This window comes from Mesoplodon densirostris, chromosome 3 (genome assembly GCF_025265405.1).
Source record: "Mesoplodon densirostris isolate mMesDen1 chromosome 3, mMesDen1 primary haplotype, whole genome shotgun sequence".
Taxonomy (NCBI): Eukaryota; Metazoa; Chordata; class Mammalia; order Artiodactyla; family Ziphiidae; genus Mesoplodon; species Mesoplodon densirostris.
In genome coordinates, this window is record NC_082663.1 from 60317740 (window position 1) to 60335648 (window position 17909).

A 17909-nucleotide genomic window follows, 5' to 3' on the forward strand; every position below is an offset into this window, starting at 1 on the left:
CTGCTGCAAACCGTACACTGGTTTGCTTGAACCGATGTATGAAAAGTTTTCAGGCCTATGGGCAGTTTCTAATGTTTATTCCACAGCTGAAAGTGATTTGCTAGTTAGCATATTACAATCACAGCAACTAAAACTGTTACTCCTCCAGCGTCTCTCAGCCAATACTAAAGGTAATTCTTATCACTTCACTTACAGGAAGAAAAGGTGAGCAAGTCTTGTATCTGTACAGGAAGAACTCTAGACAGACTTGTGATCAAAATGGATGATGATAGACGTAGATATGAAGTCATAAACATTTTGGGAAATACTACGGACATCCCTGTTGTACAATGGCCACCACCTCCCTCAAGATGTTAGGCCGGTCCCCTGGGCCCCTGGGAGCTGGTCTGCGCCTCTGCCTTGTGACACCAAACCAAGGTCTTGTTTTTAATGCTATTAAGCTGTGCCCAAGCCTTTGGCCTTGTTATCTCCCTTAACCATGTTATTTTGTTAGGCTGAAAAATAAGCAGCATGGGGTTAAATGTATTAGCTGCCTTCAAACGTAATTTATCTTCATTCCATCCTAATTTACACTCTGGCTGAATTAATGAGAATGATTTAATTAACACCGTGTGACCATAGTACCAGGGACAGGACAGCTCAGGGGATTAGACCAAACAGTGGCTAAGCAGCTGCCATCCTGCCTCCTGTGGTTCCCCGCACCCGAAGCCCCACCCACATTTCAGACACATTCCCTGCCAGTCTTCCAAAAGCGTCCTGTTCTTTGCTCCTCTTCCTGAATGTGTGACGAAGGTGGCTCAGCTTTCCTTCCTCCTGTGATTTTCGAAATGGGCCTCAAGACTGTGGCCTGTAGTCAGTGTGGCCGAGAGCCTAACAGCCTGACAAAGACTTGGGCTCTTCCTCCCCTAATGTCAAGTTCGTGCTGCAAGTGGATACCCAGCCAGGGACGACACGCCTCATCTTCCACCCCGCCCCTCAGCCCGCCGTGGTGCACACGTGCGCATGCGTGCTTACATCTTGGGCGCAACACCTGCGGAAGGAAAGGGAGGGAAGTAGGATAGGCAGGGGAAGAAGTTGAGCTGGGGTGCGCTCTCAGTCAAGGCCTTGGCCGACCCCAGGTGGAGCTCAAGAGCGGGTGACTCTGCGGAGTTGTCCTCAGGTAAGGCGAGAAGGCCAGGCTTATAGAGAGCTGCTGCATTACCAATTGCTGAATGCAGGCTGCCCAGGAAGGGGGCCATGGCCACGGTAGCGTTCCTCAGACGCAGTTCTGAGGAGGGCAGAGAGCTGTGTGCCTTCTGCTGCCAGCACCCCCCGGGGCCAGGCAAGAAGTCCTTCATTCTCCAAGGAGATTCTGAGGAGCTCAGTGCAATGCCCTCTTTGACCCTTCACCCTAACACAGAGATACAAACCTAGGAAAATGAGGCCTCAGTTCCTGCCAGCAATCCTCTTTCAAAAAGAGGGAGTTTTTTTTTTTACTCTGGCTGTTTATTAAAAAGACAAGGATAAGAAAAAAGTAAAGGGGCTTCCCTGGTGGCACAGTGGTTGAGAGTCCACCTGCCGATGCAGGGGACACGGGTTCGTGCCCCGATCTGGGAAGATCCCACATGCCGCGGAGCGGCTGGGCCCGTGAGCCGTGGCCGCTGAGCCTGCGCGTCCGGAGCCTGTGCTCCGCAACGGGAGAGGCCACAACAGTGAGAGGCCCGCGTACCGCAAAAAAAAAAAAAAAAAAAAAAGGTAAGGTAATCAATACAAGAAGTCATCAGCATTGTCTAAGTCAGTTATTTGTCTCTCTGGGGACAAACAAGAGGTCTAAACTGGTAGTTGTCTAAATTTAGGTTTACCACCTGCTGCATTTATGTCTTTTTAACTGTATTTGTGTTAAACACGTCATGGTAAACTGAGAGTATTCTTAGAATTGGATCCAAATTGGCATGGTCATATTTTAAAATTTTAGTTGCTTCCTAAATCCATTATATGTGCTACCACTTTACGTGTATTTTGTGAATTAAGTTGGATTATAGTGTGACTTTTTAATTTCCAAATCCATTATATGTGCTACCACTTTACGTGTATTTTGTGAATTAAGCTGGATTATAGTGTGACTTTTTAATTTCCAATTCCAGTTGCTCATTTCTGATATATAGGAATACAGGGGACTTTTGTATAATGATGTTTAATGGAAAGTTTTCTGTGACAATGTATTTGTGTCCTTTCAGTGCTGAGCCACCATCGGGCTGAGCTCCTTTATTCGGGGTTAGAGCTGGGGAATTCATTCTTCCTTTGAGACACCGTCACTTTCCACACCCCCAAGTGACATTGCAAGTGGTAGATAGTTTATTGGCTGCTTACAGGACTGCAGAGGGACACATTTGAGGCACTTTTCCTTGGTATTCCTCGCCAAGGTCCAGTCATTAGTAAATCAAACCATTTAGGATGCTTCTGCTATTTCTATTGCAGGGCCCTTCAAAACAGTGATCTTCACAGCCTGTGGCTGGTTATATATTTTAGGGTCAGGCTTTTAAAACTGCATTTATTATTTTCTCTCTGATCACAAAAGCACTGCATGGTAGAAGATTGGAAAAAACAGAAAAATAAAAGAAAAAATTAACCATAAACCTACCACATAGAGATAACGACACCTAGCATTTAAATTCTAGTCTTTCTGGGACTTCCTTGGTGGTGCAGTGGTTAAGAATCTGCCTGCCAATGCAGGAGACAAGGGTTCGATCCCTGGCCCGGGAAGATCCCATATGCCACGGAGCAACTAAGCCCATGTACCACAACTACTGAGCCTGCACTCTAGAGCCCGTGAGCCACAACTACTGAGCCCACGTGCCACAACTACTGGAGCCCACGTGCCACAACTACTGAAGCCTGCGCACCTAGAGCCCGTGCTTCGCAACAAGGGAAGCCACCGCAATGAGAAGCCTACGCACCACAACGAAGGGTAGCCCCCGCTCGCCACAACTAGAGAAAGACCGCACACAGCAACGAAGACCCAATGCAGCCAATAAATAAATAAATGTTCCTTTAAAAAACAAACAAATAAATAAATAAATTCTAGTCTTTCTGTATCCACATAGTATTTTATTTTTAGCAGTTAAGTGGTTAAGGACAGAGACTCTAGAGCCAAGCTGGAATTCCTGCTTTGACATTCACTAGCAAGGTGTTTGGGGGGCAAGTATTATAATATCTGGGTGCCTCAGCTTCCTAGGTTGCAATATGAGCTAATAACAGTGCCTGGCTCAGAGGGTTGTTTGGCTCCTTAACAAGCATATGTAAAGCATGTAGACCAGAGCCCAGCTAGTGGTAAGTGCTATATAATGGCTCCTTTTATGATTGTGGTAGACTGTTTAAGGAGAATGATATTCCTGCAACCCCAGAGCTATTTCCTAGGAACTCTCCTAAATAAAAGTGACTTGAATCCTTGTTAAAGTTGCTGTTTCCGCAGTCTGCCCAATAGCACTGGATTAAAGGACACTTCTGGTCTTGAATGAATTGACATACTCTTTTGGAGTGTTTATCTGAGGCTCTGCTTCTCTCAGACCTAGCTTGTGCAGTGAAAGCTCATATTCATGGGAATCACCTTTGCTTCCCTCTACCTCTTACGGACACTGTCTTCTTTTTGTCCTGGGACCATTGTTCTTCAGCTGATGCTGGAGAAACAATTCTTAATTCTCCATTACCTTAAAAACTAAGCTGCTGAAAGGGAAAAGTATTTAGGAAAGCACATTTTTTAAAAGCAGCTAGCTGTATTTGGAAGGCAGCAGGCCCAAACAGCATACGTGAAATACAGGTCCCTGCTTTTTCCTGCCCTGAAGATCTGGTAGAGGGCACTGGGTAAAAGGTTACTCATATCTGTCAGAATCATACCAGATCTCTGCGGGGTGTGGCCTTTCACAGCCCAGGGGCATCTGAACCATTTTCCTTCTCTTTTCCATAATTTTTGAGTGCACCAAGCCCCTGGATCTAAACTCTTAATTCGTTCTCAGTAATTACACTGAAGAATTGACCGTTGTTCCGAGCAGTGAAAATGAAGGTTTTGTTTGGCCTATAGGCTTTGCTTCCAGGGCAAGATGCCAAGTCTGAGCATGTCTGGGCATGAAGAAGGGACCAGAAGAAGGGACCTTTGTGGCCCAAGAGCTCGTACCTCTGAATGAATGAATATTCAGAGGATTTTATGGCACTCTGTGAGCACACACTTCACTCAGACAGGAGTCTGAAATCAGGAAGCTGCAAGTCAATGTTACGAGAATGAAGAAAGAATGTAAAAGGAGAGACATGCTGGCGAGGGTATTGTCTTTAAGTTCTCATAACTGTTCCTCCTTGTGATTTTGAAAATACAACCTGAGCAAGGATATGAAGTCACGTGCATTTTGTGGTCTTAAGTTTCCCTTAGCCACGTAAGTCATTTTTGACAGCAGTTGCTATAAAATCCCAAATAAAGTTGGAAGACTTGCTATTTCTTTATCCGAGGCTATTTGGAAATATTGAACTATCAGGAGGAAATGATAACTTTAAAAAATCATGTATATTCACATAGTACTAAATCCATTTTCATACCCACAATTATCTGAGAAGTTGTGGTTTCATTCATTCATTCATTTGTTCATTCATTCATTCAATCTGTCATTCATCCAGCAAATATTTATTTACAGGCATCGTATTAATACTTAAGGCTGGGGTATTCCCCAGTTCCATTAGGGTTTTTCCAGCCTTCCACTGTGATTTTACACCGTGTAGGCTTGGCTTGCCATCAGTGTACTCATATTTGCATTTTGAATGTCTCCTCCCAACTCTGAAACCCCGGAAAGGACTCATATAGGGAAACTTGAGAGGAATGAGGGGGAAAAGAAGAAAAGCACAGGCAGAAAAGGAGCTCAATTTCTGTCACCCTTATTAGACCGTTAGTCTAGAAGAGAACCAGAAGAATGCAGAGTGCCTGGGTTGTGAAGTGGTGGTCTTCAGTTGCCACTTTTCACCCAAGGATTGTAAATAAAGCCGTATTGCCTCATTAAAACCTGGCCTGTTAAAAATGGTAAAGTGGATAGGGAGGGTGGGAGGGAGACGCAAAAGGGAGGGGATATGGGAACATATGTATATGTATAACTGATTAAATTTGTAAAATAAAAAAAAAAAAATGGTAAAGTGGCTCAGAATGGCACCAGCCAGGAAAGGAAAAGCGAAACCTCATAGGCAGGAGGTGAGAGTCCACCTTGCACCTCCTTGCTTTTCACAAAGGCTTTTGTTTTCGAGAGGCTCCGAGTTTTGCCACAGTGTGAGGAAACATCCCAGGGGTTCCCAAAACTGTGCATCAGTTTCTTCTGCACCTTTTCTGGGTCACTTGTGATGCCCCCAATGAGCAGGAACAGCAAGTTACACTCTGATTTTTCTGATGGTGGTGGGGTTCCAGGCAGATCCTTGATCAGTTTCATCTGCATGCCTTTTCTCTGTCTCACTTGTGTATTTTTTAAATGCCGTATACAATGTTACGTAACTTAAACAAGTTAAAACTTTAAAAAGTGTCTCAATATTTTATATATATATATATTTTCCTGCTACAGACAAAAGGTTGGTTTTTTTCACCCCTTGCTGGTTACATAAGAAAGGAAACTATCATCCCAGACAAAGCCAGGAATGCCACATTAGTGCAGGACAAAGATACAGGGCCACAGTGCAGAATTTGGGTGAAGCAACAGTGCCCTCTTCTGGCTACAATGAAGAATCAGGCAAAATTCAAGACGATTAAGGCTTAGCGATTCTACTGTATGGCATAGTGCCCTTAGGTAACAATACTGTATTGTGTTCTTGAAATTTTGCCAGGGGGGTAGGTCTTATGTTAAGTGTTCGTATCACAAGATTATAGTAATAAATAAAGAGGGCGGAAAAAAAAAAAGAGGGTGGGAGGAAACTTGGAAGTGATGGATATGTCCATGGCCTAGATTGCAGTGATGGTTTCATGGATATATACTTACTCCCAAACTCAACAAGTTGTATATAGTAAAAATGTACAGCTTTTTGTACGTCAATCATACCTCAATAAAGTGCTTTTTTAAGTCAAAAAAAAACAAAACCCGACCAAGATATTGGAAAAGAAAGAGTGAACACAGTGTGGAGCCTTTTGAGCAGCTGCATAGCCCTGAAGGTTATGACTCAAGTGAGCACGGCCAAGTGAAATCTGGAGGCCAGTCTGTCTGCAACAATGTGATGCCACTCTTGTGCTCGACAGACTGGCAAACAGAGGGCACAGCTGGGCCATCTGTCTCCCCAGCACAGACTGGGCAATTCCCACTGTCCAGTCCAGTGCCATTGCCCCTTCTGCACACAATGCTAATATAAGTTGTCCTCAAGACTACTGGACAGGGACCCATTTGTCCACGGGGATGGTCTTGGAGCTAATAAGAATGGCGAGAATGCCTGGCATTTATTTTTGTCTTATCGTGTGCTAAACACTACACATGCCTGTCTCATTTAATCCCTGCAGCAGCCCAAAAAGACTGAAAGTCTCAGTGGGTGAAGCCAGAACCGAAGGTGGGTTTTATCCCACTAGAGTTGTGCTCCTAACCACTGACCTATCCTGTCTCCTCTACTTACCTGATTAGCTAGGGCCCCTGCTTTTCCATCCCCTGGAAGGCCAGGTTTGGACCCCTGGCACATATGCAGAGAATTTACAAGAGGAGAAGAAAAAGTGACTTGTTTCATTTTCTTTGCTTCACGTTGACAGGTCTGATAAGGATGTGACAAATGAGAAGCTGGAATCAACTGACTAAAATTACATGTTTTTTTAAAATTCATTTTTACCCTTTAACCATAGTTGATTAAACGTCTTACCAGATCATTCTTTCATTCTGGCACGCTGTACCCACTAGAAATGGGTACATCAATTCACAAACAAGATAATGTCCTAATCAAGTTGCTTTTAAAAATGTAGTTCAGACATAGTTTCTTAACTATGGAACGAAGCACTATTTCCCCAGCTATGATTAAACACCTAATATTGAGAGTCACACCTCTGCCCACTTCAGTGTCTGCAGTCCAAACATCTGGGGAAGCTCTGTGTGTGTTCCTGGAAGGATTTGGAGAGAACATGCAATGGAAAATGAAGGAAGCACTGAACTTCTTGGCTATATCCAACAACTGTGAGATTATAGTTAAAAACCTAAGATATGGGGCTTCCCTGGTGGCGCAGTGGTTAAGAATCCGCCTGCCAATGCAGGGTACACGGGTTCGAGCCCTGGTCTAGGAAGATCCCACATGCTGCAGAGCGACTAAACCCGTGCGCCACAACTACTGAGCCTGTGCTCTGGAGCCCAGGAGCCGCAACTACTGAAGCCCGCGCACCTAGAGCCTGAGCTCCGCAACAAGAGAAGCCACCGCAACGAGAAGCCCATGCACCGCAACAAAGAATATCTCCCGCTCGATGCAACTAGAGAAAGCCACACGCAGCAGCAAAGACCCAACGCAGCCAAAGATAAATAATTAATTAATTTTAAAAAAACCCCTAAGATGTACAGATTATGCTAAAGTTTGAAATCCTTAGATTGGACAGTGGTTTACAGATGGGAAGGATGTTGTCAGTGAGGAGACATGGATCCTCCTTGAGAAAGTCACAGTGCTTTTCACTCCCTGAAGAAGCCAAACACAATAAACCTCAATTGTCTAGAAGCCAACTAGACATTAATAAAACTAGATGACTAATAAAACATCTAGAATGATTAATAAAACATTTTCCTATACTGAACTTTTAGAGGAAAGATGCTAAACACAAGAAAATATGTCCCTGTTGGAGCTTTTTTAATTATTTATTTATTTTGGGGGGTTGGGGAGGAGCTTTTAAAATTTTCTTCTTATTTTTTTTTTGGCCACACCGTGCAGCATGTGGGATCTTAGTTCCCCCCACCAGGGATCAAACCTGGGCCCTCTGCATTGGGAGCGTGGAGTCTTAACCACTGGACCACCAGGGAAGTCCCTGTTGGAGTTTTTTTGTTTGTTTGTTTTGTTTTTAAAAAGCAAGTAGGGCTTCCCTGGTGGCGCAGTGGTTGAGAGTCTGCCTGCCAATGCATGGGACGCGGGTTCGAGCCCTGGTCTGGGAAGATCCCACATGCCGCAGAGCAACTGGGCCCGTGAGCCACAATTACTGAGCCTGCGCGTCTGGAGCCTGTGCTCCGCAACAGCAGAGGCCGCGATAGTGAGAGGTCCGCGCACCGCGATGAGGAGTGGGCCCCGCTTGCCGCAGCTGGAGAGGGCCCGCGTGCAGAAATGAGGACCCAACACAGCCATAAATAAATAAGTAAGTAAGTAAGTAAGTAAGTAAATAAATAAATAAATAATCTACCCAAGCAACAAATCAGTAAGAAATATCTCAGATTGAGAAATAAAAATGAACTGTATGAAGGCAATATTGACAGATGTGGGAAACAGCTGAAGAGCAGAAAACAGAAACCATCCCACATGGCTGCCTCTGCAGAGTGGGCTGGAGCTTGTGGGGTGGGGACCGGAGACTGCTGCCTTTCCTGTTGTCCTTCTGTGCTGATTATGCATCCACTAGTTTGGTTAATGTTCGGAATTTTTAAAAGTCAACAACAAAAATTAAAATGTTATTAAAAAAAATACCCGTTTATTGTCTCACAGTGGGTCAAAAGTGCCAGCACAGAGTGGCTCAACTGTTTCCTCTGCTCAGAGCCTCCCATGGCTGAAGCTGTGGTTCAGCCAGTCTGAGCTCTTATCTAGAGGCTCTGAGGAAGATTCTCCTTCCAAACTTATTTCAGGTTGTTGACAGAATTCAGTTCCTTGAGGTTGTAGGACTGTGGTCTCCATTTCTTTGACTCACATACCCCTTCATCTTCAAGCCAATGATGGTGCATTGAATCCTTCTCCTGCATCTATCTGTTTTCCTTTTCTGTCTGCCTTTTCTGCTTTTAAGGGCTCATGTAATTACATTGGGTCCACATGGATAATACAAGATAATCTACCTATCTCAAGGCCAGTTAATTAGTAACCTTGATTATATTCACAGTGTCCCTTTTGCTACATAATACAACATAACCACAGGCATAACAATGGAGGGCAGAGACCATGGGGGCCAAGCTACTACAGAAGCTTAAATATTGAAATAAAATCAACAGTTCTTGGAAATGGATGAAGGAACAATAATTATATTCTTCTTCCTTGAAGACAGATGCAAGTGGAGAGAAGTTATAGCCCAATATCAGGTAACAGGCTACTGTTCTTTGTCAGCTAGTATCATCAGATGCTTTGTAGGTCTGGCACGTAACTGTAAGTAATGGGAACTGGATCAGAGCAAGAGTGGCCTGAGCTGTAGGCCCAGCCCTGTGGGTTGTTAAATACAAGACAACAGGCGCAAAATGGAATCACTTATGCTAAGCCCCACATCACCAAACCTAGTCTTAATTACTGTTTTGGCTCTCCCAGAAATGGAATTTTAAACCAGTCAATCAGGAATGGCCCGATCAGCACTAGTTAGGTCGCCTGCCTGATAGCCCTGTCATCCCCTAAAGGTTGCTATAACCAACCTGCTTTTTGCCTACTCTAACTTGCTTGTCCTTGCTGCCTTCTGCCTGTAAGGGTCTTCCATTCTGTACAGCTCCTTAGAGCTCCTTTCTATCTGCTAACTTGGATGCTGCTCAATTCAAATAGATTTTCACTCAAATAAACTCTTAAATTTTTAAATATGCCTCAGTTTATCTTTTAACAGCGTCCCTGAGCAAGTCAGTCCATCTCTTGAGGTCCTGGTTTCCTAATTTGTAAAAGGAAGGAATTGAACCAGATAGTTTCTTCCAAAGAAATGCTATTTTTAATAAAATATAGAGTCAAAATAGAAACGGCTTTTTTTTTTTTTTTTGTGGTACGCGGGCCTCTCACTGTTGTGGCCTCTCCCATTGCAGAGCACAGGCTCCGGACGCGCAAACTCAGTGGCCATGGCTCACGGGCCCAGCCGCTCCGCGGCATGTGGGATCTTCCCGGACCGGGGCACAAACCCGTGTCTCCTGCATCGGCAGGCGGACTCTCAACCACTGCGCCACCAGGGAAGCTGGCTTTTCTTTTTAAATATCCTAATGTTTGGACCATTTAGAATGATTTTCATAGAGCAATGCAAGATTCTCAGGCATCAAATAATATGACCATTCATAGAGAACTGCAATTTTTAGAGTGTTTTGTGCTTTATAATCCTCAAATGTCCTTGGCAACTAGACATTATGGTTATTGGGGCCCATCTCCTGATGAGACACTGAGTCCGAGAGAATATATACCTAGCCCAGGATTACATAGTTGTGAAGTGATGGTGTTACAGCCTGCACATGGGTTCTTTTGACCTCCGTTAGACTACCTTTGTCTTTTTTCCACCATGTGTCTAGCCCCTAGCCCAGCACACAGTAGTAAAACAATAAACATTTGTGGAATGAACAAATGAGTGGTTTAACAAATGAATGACTCTCCCAACTATCTCACAAAGAAATAACCAAAGTATGCTCATTGCTCTGTACTTGCTAAGTCAAGAAATCTAACAAAGCATTTAAAACAGATGTTCAACTTGGGCTAAGCCCAGATGATTTGTCTGACATGATCTGGAAAACCCCATTTCCAGAATATTTTGCCTAATCAGAGTTTCACTGGATGCCTCAAGAAATAGGACCACATTCAGAGCCATGAATTAGAGGAAAGTTCCCCCAAACCTCCAAAGAAGAACCGTCATCAGCATGTGATGAATGAACCTTTGCAAACAACTTGGGTTTCCTTGGAAGCATGGACCATTCCAACTGTAAACTAACCAACATCTCTGTGCTTTTCCTCTCGAGATAAGAAGTGTTAAATCACCCAAAGAGCAAGCCACCCAAAGGAGAGGTAATTTATTTCTGCTCCTTGGTGATTAATTGGTCTGTACTCCTTGGTGCAAGAAATGATAAGACTTAGGTAATGGAAAACCAGAGCATATCTCCCGGTGGGAAAGCCTCACAGTAAGTCATGGGTTGTTAATTCTAACATGCCAGCGCAAGTCCTCCTGGCCTGTGGTCTGGTAGGTAAGTCTATTCACCAGCTCTATGTAACAGTACCTTTACGTCAGACAAACTAGGAATTCCCTTAAAAGTCTAACCCTAAATCTTTTTGCTGGGTCTACTAGTTAAGTCTGGAGTGAGGAGCCTACACAGAAATTAGTTTGAAGTCCACAGGTAATACAATACACATGAATCACCTATAAATAATAATTCATGTCCACTTATAGTCACACCATGGCTTACATAGTGTTTTGAAAGCTTAGTCATTCTGTGAGGTAGGTACTATCATTATCCCTGTTTTGTTAATGAGGAAACAGGGGTAACAATGTATTTTAATTTGCCCAAGAGCCCACAATTAGTAAATGGCAAACACCAAACCCCAGACTTTTTTACTCAGAACCTGTGTTCTTCCTAATCTGTGTGTCTACTGGTCAGTGAACCCGCTCATGCAACCAGCAGGCAGCTCATGAATGCAGAGTGGTTTCTTACCTTCCTGTATTTTCTCAATCGGTGGATAAAAAAATCACAGCAGCTCTCATACTTGGAGACATTCTGCAAAATTTTTTATGTTGAAAGGGGTCCTTATACTTGGGTAGTAATTATGAATCTTAGGACAAAAACTTAGAAGTATAAGAAATATATTTTTCTCTTTCTAGAATAGAACTTGATTTTTAAATGTTTTTTTTTTTTTTTTTTTTTTTTTTTTTGCGCGGTACGCGGGCCTCTCACTGCTGTGGCCTCTCCCGTTTTGGAGCACAGGCTCCGGACGTGCAAGTTCAGCGGCCATGACTCACGGGCCCAGCTGCTCCGCGGCATGTGGGATCTTCCCGGACCGGGGCACGAACCCGTGTCCCCTGCATCGGCAGGCAGACTCTCAACCACTGCGCCACCAGGGAAGCCCAGAACTTGATTTTTATTATAAGCCCCTAATCTGCTGGTTTGGTGAAAACTTAATCTGAGTCATTTAAGGGATTCCCTCCCTCACCACCCACCCTCCCACTTTTCCTCTAGGGCTGTGTCCCAGTTCCAAAGTGCTCTTTAAGAGCCAGAAGGTCAAGGATAGAGGCCCATCTGGTGCCCTCCACCATCTGTCCATGGCACCACTGCCAGAACAATCCCCCCCCTTTTGATCTTCATTAGGTGGTCACTGGGTCACCCCAGCTTCCCTGACCCTGTGTCATTTTGCTGCCCTGTTCACACTGGAAACTGTGCTAGGTTGTCTAAGGCCCTTTCAGCCCAAACACACCACACAGCTCGCTTCCTCTGAGGTCATGTCACAGCCCCAGGCTTAGCCCATCAGGAGTAAGGGGGAAATGCCTCCTTCTCAGGGAAGTACCCACATCTACACCAGAGACAGTCTCTTTTTATGTCAATTATTTTTAATGCCCCCTTTGCCTTCCTAAAACAGAATTTTTAGACAATATAATCTATCAATATAATTTCGCAAAAACTCAATAAAATTCCTTAACTGTAATGTAGAGGAGAAACAAATGGAAAATTACAATAAAATCATATATACTTAAATATGTAAGTGCCCTAGCAGGACTACACTAAAAGACATCAAAAGAAGTCAGATGGCCGAACATGCATGCAGAATCATTGTGAATATGGGTCTCCAGATGTAGCCTGAAACTGGGCCTTATATTGGCCATTCAAGTACCGTGGCTCACATCAGCAACATGATTTAACAAAATGATGATCAGCTCTTGCTAAAGTCCCAAAGAGAACAAAGAGCTGTCTCTCAGTTTTCACAGCAGTCCCCCTCCTGAATAATTTGGTGGGTATTAAGGCACTGCAAAAGTACTGTGTATTTATAAGTAAAGTAGGTAACATGCACTTCTGGCCAAAATGGAATCACAGGGACCAGATTTACCTTCCCACTTGAAACAAGTAAAACCAGACAAAGCATACAAAACAAGGGCCTTCAAGACATCGGGTCATCAGGCAATGAAGGCCACAGGACCTCTAAGTACCTCCTCTCTCTTTGCTTGAATGAACAGACACACATTTACAGTTTACTAAGTGAAGCTTCCACAGGAATTGTGGTGAGGTTGGTGGTGGTGTCGATGTAGATAGTTTTGGCTAAAAGTGATACCTTTAAACCCTGATAAAGTCCCTGGAATTCTGTCATGATTGACTCATTTCTGTTCAAATCAGTGGGATGGTGCACTGTGGTGGCCTGAGAGGCATGAGCAGACACAATGTGCATCACTTAAGCCAAAATCCACCCATCAGCATTTATGGAGCCCCCACTATGTGTCTGGTTCTGGGGGGTCGGAGGATACACCTCCAGGGAGCTCAGAGACTAGCCTAAGTGTTCTAAATCAGCCATAAGGCCACCTCGTGCCAAATACCTCAGTGTCCTATGCAACTAAAGATAAAGATGTCGCATATCCTGTGGAAGCCCGCCTGGGCGGCTCCAGGGTGTAGATGGTGAGCCCACCCAGCTCTCTCCTGGTGAAGCGGCCTTTGCTACCTTTGCTCCCTTTTCCCCACTCAGACGCGTACCTCTGGAGCCAGGTGTGGCCAGCCATGCTAGTGCCCAGTGTGAAGAGCCAACACATCTTTGGAATCTGGCCAACTTAAAACATCCGCGCCCAGGAATTAGCAGGTATTGTACACCTTCTATTTAATCCTCACACCAGCGCTTCTCAAACTTTAATGTATGTACAAATCACTCGTGGATCTTGTTCATCGGCAGATTCTGATTCAGAAGTTCTGGGGTAGGTGCAGAGATTCTGCTTTTCTAACAAGCTCCCAGGTGATGCCCATGATGCTGGGCTGCAGGCCACACCTGAGTAGGGAGGCCTCACGAGATACAGCCTCATGGAAGCCATCTGTAACCACAGAATCACACAAAGACATTCCTGTAAGTTTTACAGACAGCTCTTCAGTCCCCTGGGGCTATGACTCCTTGGAGATGAGGTTAGCCTTCATTCCTTAGTCAAGGGGATCCGACACATCAATAAATACATTACATAGAATGTAAGGAGAATGACGGACTCTCTGGGGAGGTGAGGGAAGGCTTCTGGGAGGAGGTGATTTCTGAGCTGGGTGTGTAAAGATAGGAGTTCAGCGGGTGGAGAGGAGGGACAGCCATGGAGGGGTGAGTGCCTGCAAGGCAAACACAGCCACACTGAAAGGTTAAACTGGAAAGACTCCATGGACCATGTATTTCAGAGAGAGCACACTGACTTCTGTGTAGGGAACCAGCTAGAGAGGAAGCAGACCAGGGAGATAGCTCTGTCCAATGCAAGAGACAGTACAAGTCTGGACTAAGTAGACAGAGCAGGGAAGCAGGAAGCGGGATCTTCATAAGCTGCGGATGGGTGCCTGGTGCCTTTTACTGGGACAGTTGTGGATGTGGAAGGTAGGGGCACAGCTGTGCAGGTGCTGAGGCTGGGTGGGGTTGAATGTCCAGGAGACGGACACCAGCTATCTGACCTTGATCCCATGAGCACAGGAGCAGTGGTGGAGTAGGGGCGCTAGTCCTCCCAGGGAGGGTGCAGGTGTGGTGAGGCGCTGGGAAAGCCGCATGAAGTGGTTCTTTGGCTCAGGGTGCCCTTTCCCATTTCAACAATACCGAGTATCTATTAACATGAGGATATAAAATGATATGTTTGCTTCTGCCGGGCACTAATAAGGGCTGTGGTGAGAATATCAATGTTATTTTAAGAATGTTCTAACCAATATCCAGGTAAGCATGGTGATACTAACCCTTAAAGTGTTGAACCTTTTTAAAAATTTTTTGGATAGAATTTTAGACTACTGACTGTTGATCTCTCAGCATCTATAAGAATCACCATTCCTTATTGTGTGGCAAAGCCAGCTAGTTAGAACCAGTCGGCAATCAGTCTCTATGCTAATTCACACAATTAGGTACTGCACTATTATTAAATGCAAATGACTTGCAGCAATGAAAAAAATCAGTTTATTTTTAAGGGAGTCAAATCCAATTTTCACAGCAAAGCCAGTCTTCTACCAATGATTATTCTTGCTACTTTATGTGTTATTTGTCAGAACTTCTACATAATAGGTTCCCCCCCGCGATGGATATGTGTATCTTACTGGTGTTTATTTTTTTAAGTTATACTTTCAATAATCTATTATGCAACTTGAGATATACAGGTTATAGTTTGGAAGAATTTATTTTGATTATTAGTAAAGAAAATTTATTCACAGGATTGCGTACTCTGAAATATGACAGAAGCAATGTTTTCTATGTCTTTCTTGACTTACGGAGGATAAAAAAGAGATTCCAGCAATTTGATAAAATTTACTGTACTCTGATACACACATTTTCTCTCTTCTGACCAAATCAGTCTATTACTGACATTTATGAACAGCTAAGCTGACAATGTACAGAATCATTCATTTTAATTATTTCTTAAATTTATTTCACATATATTTAGTGAGCACACGGTAGTATCCAAATTGGTAATTAAAGGAAAAGTGATCAGTTAAAATGATGACTGTCATTTGCATTATTTTTTACATACACAGTATCATTTAATTCTCAAGATTCTGGGTAGAAATTTTTAAAAATTACCTTCATTTATGGATAAGACTACTGGCGCTCAGAAAGATCAGTTGACTCATCTGAGATAACATGTCCTCCCCCAATAAAGCCTTGCCTGAAACAAAAACAAAAACGAAACAAAACAAAAAACATGGCCTCAATAGCAAATTTGAGACTCCAACTGAAGTTACTTGTTGCCAGATGACAATTTGCATAAATATTCTAAAGTGACACAGAGTGTATTTTTTCAATTGTTCAAGGAAAAAGACAATCTTTAGAGTTGACTAGAAAAGACTATTGAACAGCTAGTTCATTGATCTCCTCATGGACACTATAAATAGAAATGAAACCTGAATAATGCTGGGCCACTTTGGGGCTGGTCTTGGCAGAGGGTCGTGTCCAGAAGAAACACGAATCCAGCTGCAAAAAAGCCTTGCAACGTAATGTGAGGAGTCTCTTGGAGAAGCAGCATGACACACTGGGGAACATCCCAAAATCTTTTTTCTAAAGTTTCCCTCATCTTGGTATCTGCTCCCCCTAAAATGGCTCTTCCCCAAAAGACCAACCTCCATACACCCTCTCTGCCGCTGTGCTGCCCCTTTGCCGGCCACCCTTATCTCTCATGGCTTCCCGAGTTCATTTCTTTCCATGGTCATTCCACAGCCTTTCTAAAATATAAATCAGTTTAACACTTTGGCTCCCTCTAAGGCTCTTCCGCAGTTACCTCTGGTCAAGATGATGACCATGGGACCAGAAGGCAACACAGAACTCAGGCTGAGGATGGAGACGCAGAGATGGCCGTGTGTGTGTGTGTGTGTGTGTGTGTGTGTTATGTGAACCTTTGTTGTCCCTGTCACACAAACTTACAGTTTACATCCTTCAGTGGTTCCCATCTCCTTTCTACAACCACAAGGCCCAGTTTATCTGGCTTCATCTCTGCTCCAGCCACACTGCTGCTTCATGTTCATACTGCTGCTTCATAGTTCATCACCAGCCACTCTCCAGCCTCAGGACCTTTGCACTTTACTGTCCTGCCCTGAACAGTTTTCCACAGATACCCACATGACCAGGTACCTCCCTTTACTCAAATCTCTGCTCAGATCTCTCCTGATTAGTGGGGCTGTCCATAGGCTCCTGATCAAAGATAACAAGCTCCTGTCTCTCCATCTCTTTGCCCTGCTTTATTTTTCTTCAGCACATTTATCTCCACTTCAAGGTGTATATTTATTTATTATTTGTATCTCCCACTAGAAAGCAAGCTCTGTGAGGGAAGGGACTTTGTTTTGTTCTCTGCTGAATCCTCAGCACCTAGAATGTTGCATGGAAATAGTAAATGCTCAATAAATATTTGTTAAATGAATAGATGGCACTTATTCATCAAGATCTTATGAGAAGGCTAATAAATCCTTCACTTAAGGAAGAATATATTTTCCTTCTGAAACTTGACACTAATTGTGTAGTCACAAGTTTCCTAACAAATCTCTGTGTTCTATTTGCCCCCTTTGGCTTCTTTGGTTCCTGACGCTGTGCCTCACGTGTTGTGTGGTGCCCTCCACCCCCAGCCTGCCCCTCCCACCTGTTGTATATAAGGTCCAAGTTTTCCTGTCCAGTTTCCAAGTCAAGCTGCTTGGTCTCGTTGAATCCCCGAAGCCTTCGTGCCCCCAGATCTCCAGTTCAGGTGTTCACAGACTCTGAACTAGTTAGAGCTGGTCATTTGCCTCCAGAAGCGTCAACTATCTGTGAGTCCCCAGGGCACTGGTGTCTTGAAACACAGAAGACTCCGGAGCCCTGGCTTCTCAGCATCTCTGATGTCTGTGAGCCGCGGGGAGTGGTAGCTGGGGGCTCTGGTATGTGTGGCCCCCAGCGACGTTAGGGCATTTCTGGTGAGAAAGAAAATGGCTCAGGGCAGCTGTGTGTGGTCACCAGGACCACTGACAAACTGCTGCCTGCAGGATGGCCCCACGCGTCTCTCACTGCACACTGTCCTGGAGACAGCACCATGACGTCAGACCAGCAAGGAGCAAAGCATCCTGCTGGTAAAGAATCTGGCTTCGCCCGAAGAGAGGTCTGGCCCGTGCCCCAGCTTCTGGAAGGGAGTCTGTGTCATTCCTGATAGAAGTGTCTTTGTTTAGGGCAGAGCCTGGACACAGCAGATCTTGAGGGGTTGTGGGGGGGCAGCCACACCCCATAGTTTTAGGGTGGGAGCTGGCCAGGCCGGAAAGACCAACCTTGTGACTTAGGATAGGAGCTTTAGGTCGCACGGTATCCGTGGACCTGGAAGCTGGGATCAACTCATGGGCAGTTGGTCAGTCAACCATGCCTACAGAATAGGGCCTCCATAAAACCTCCAAACATCGAGGCTCAGGGGAGCTTCC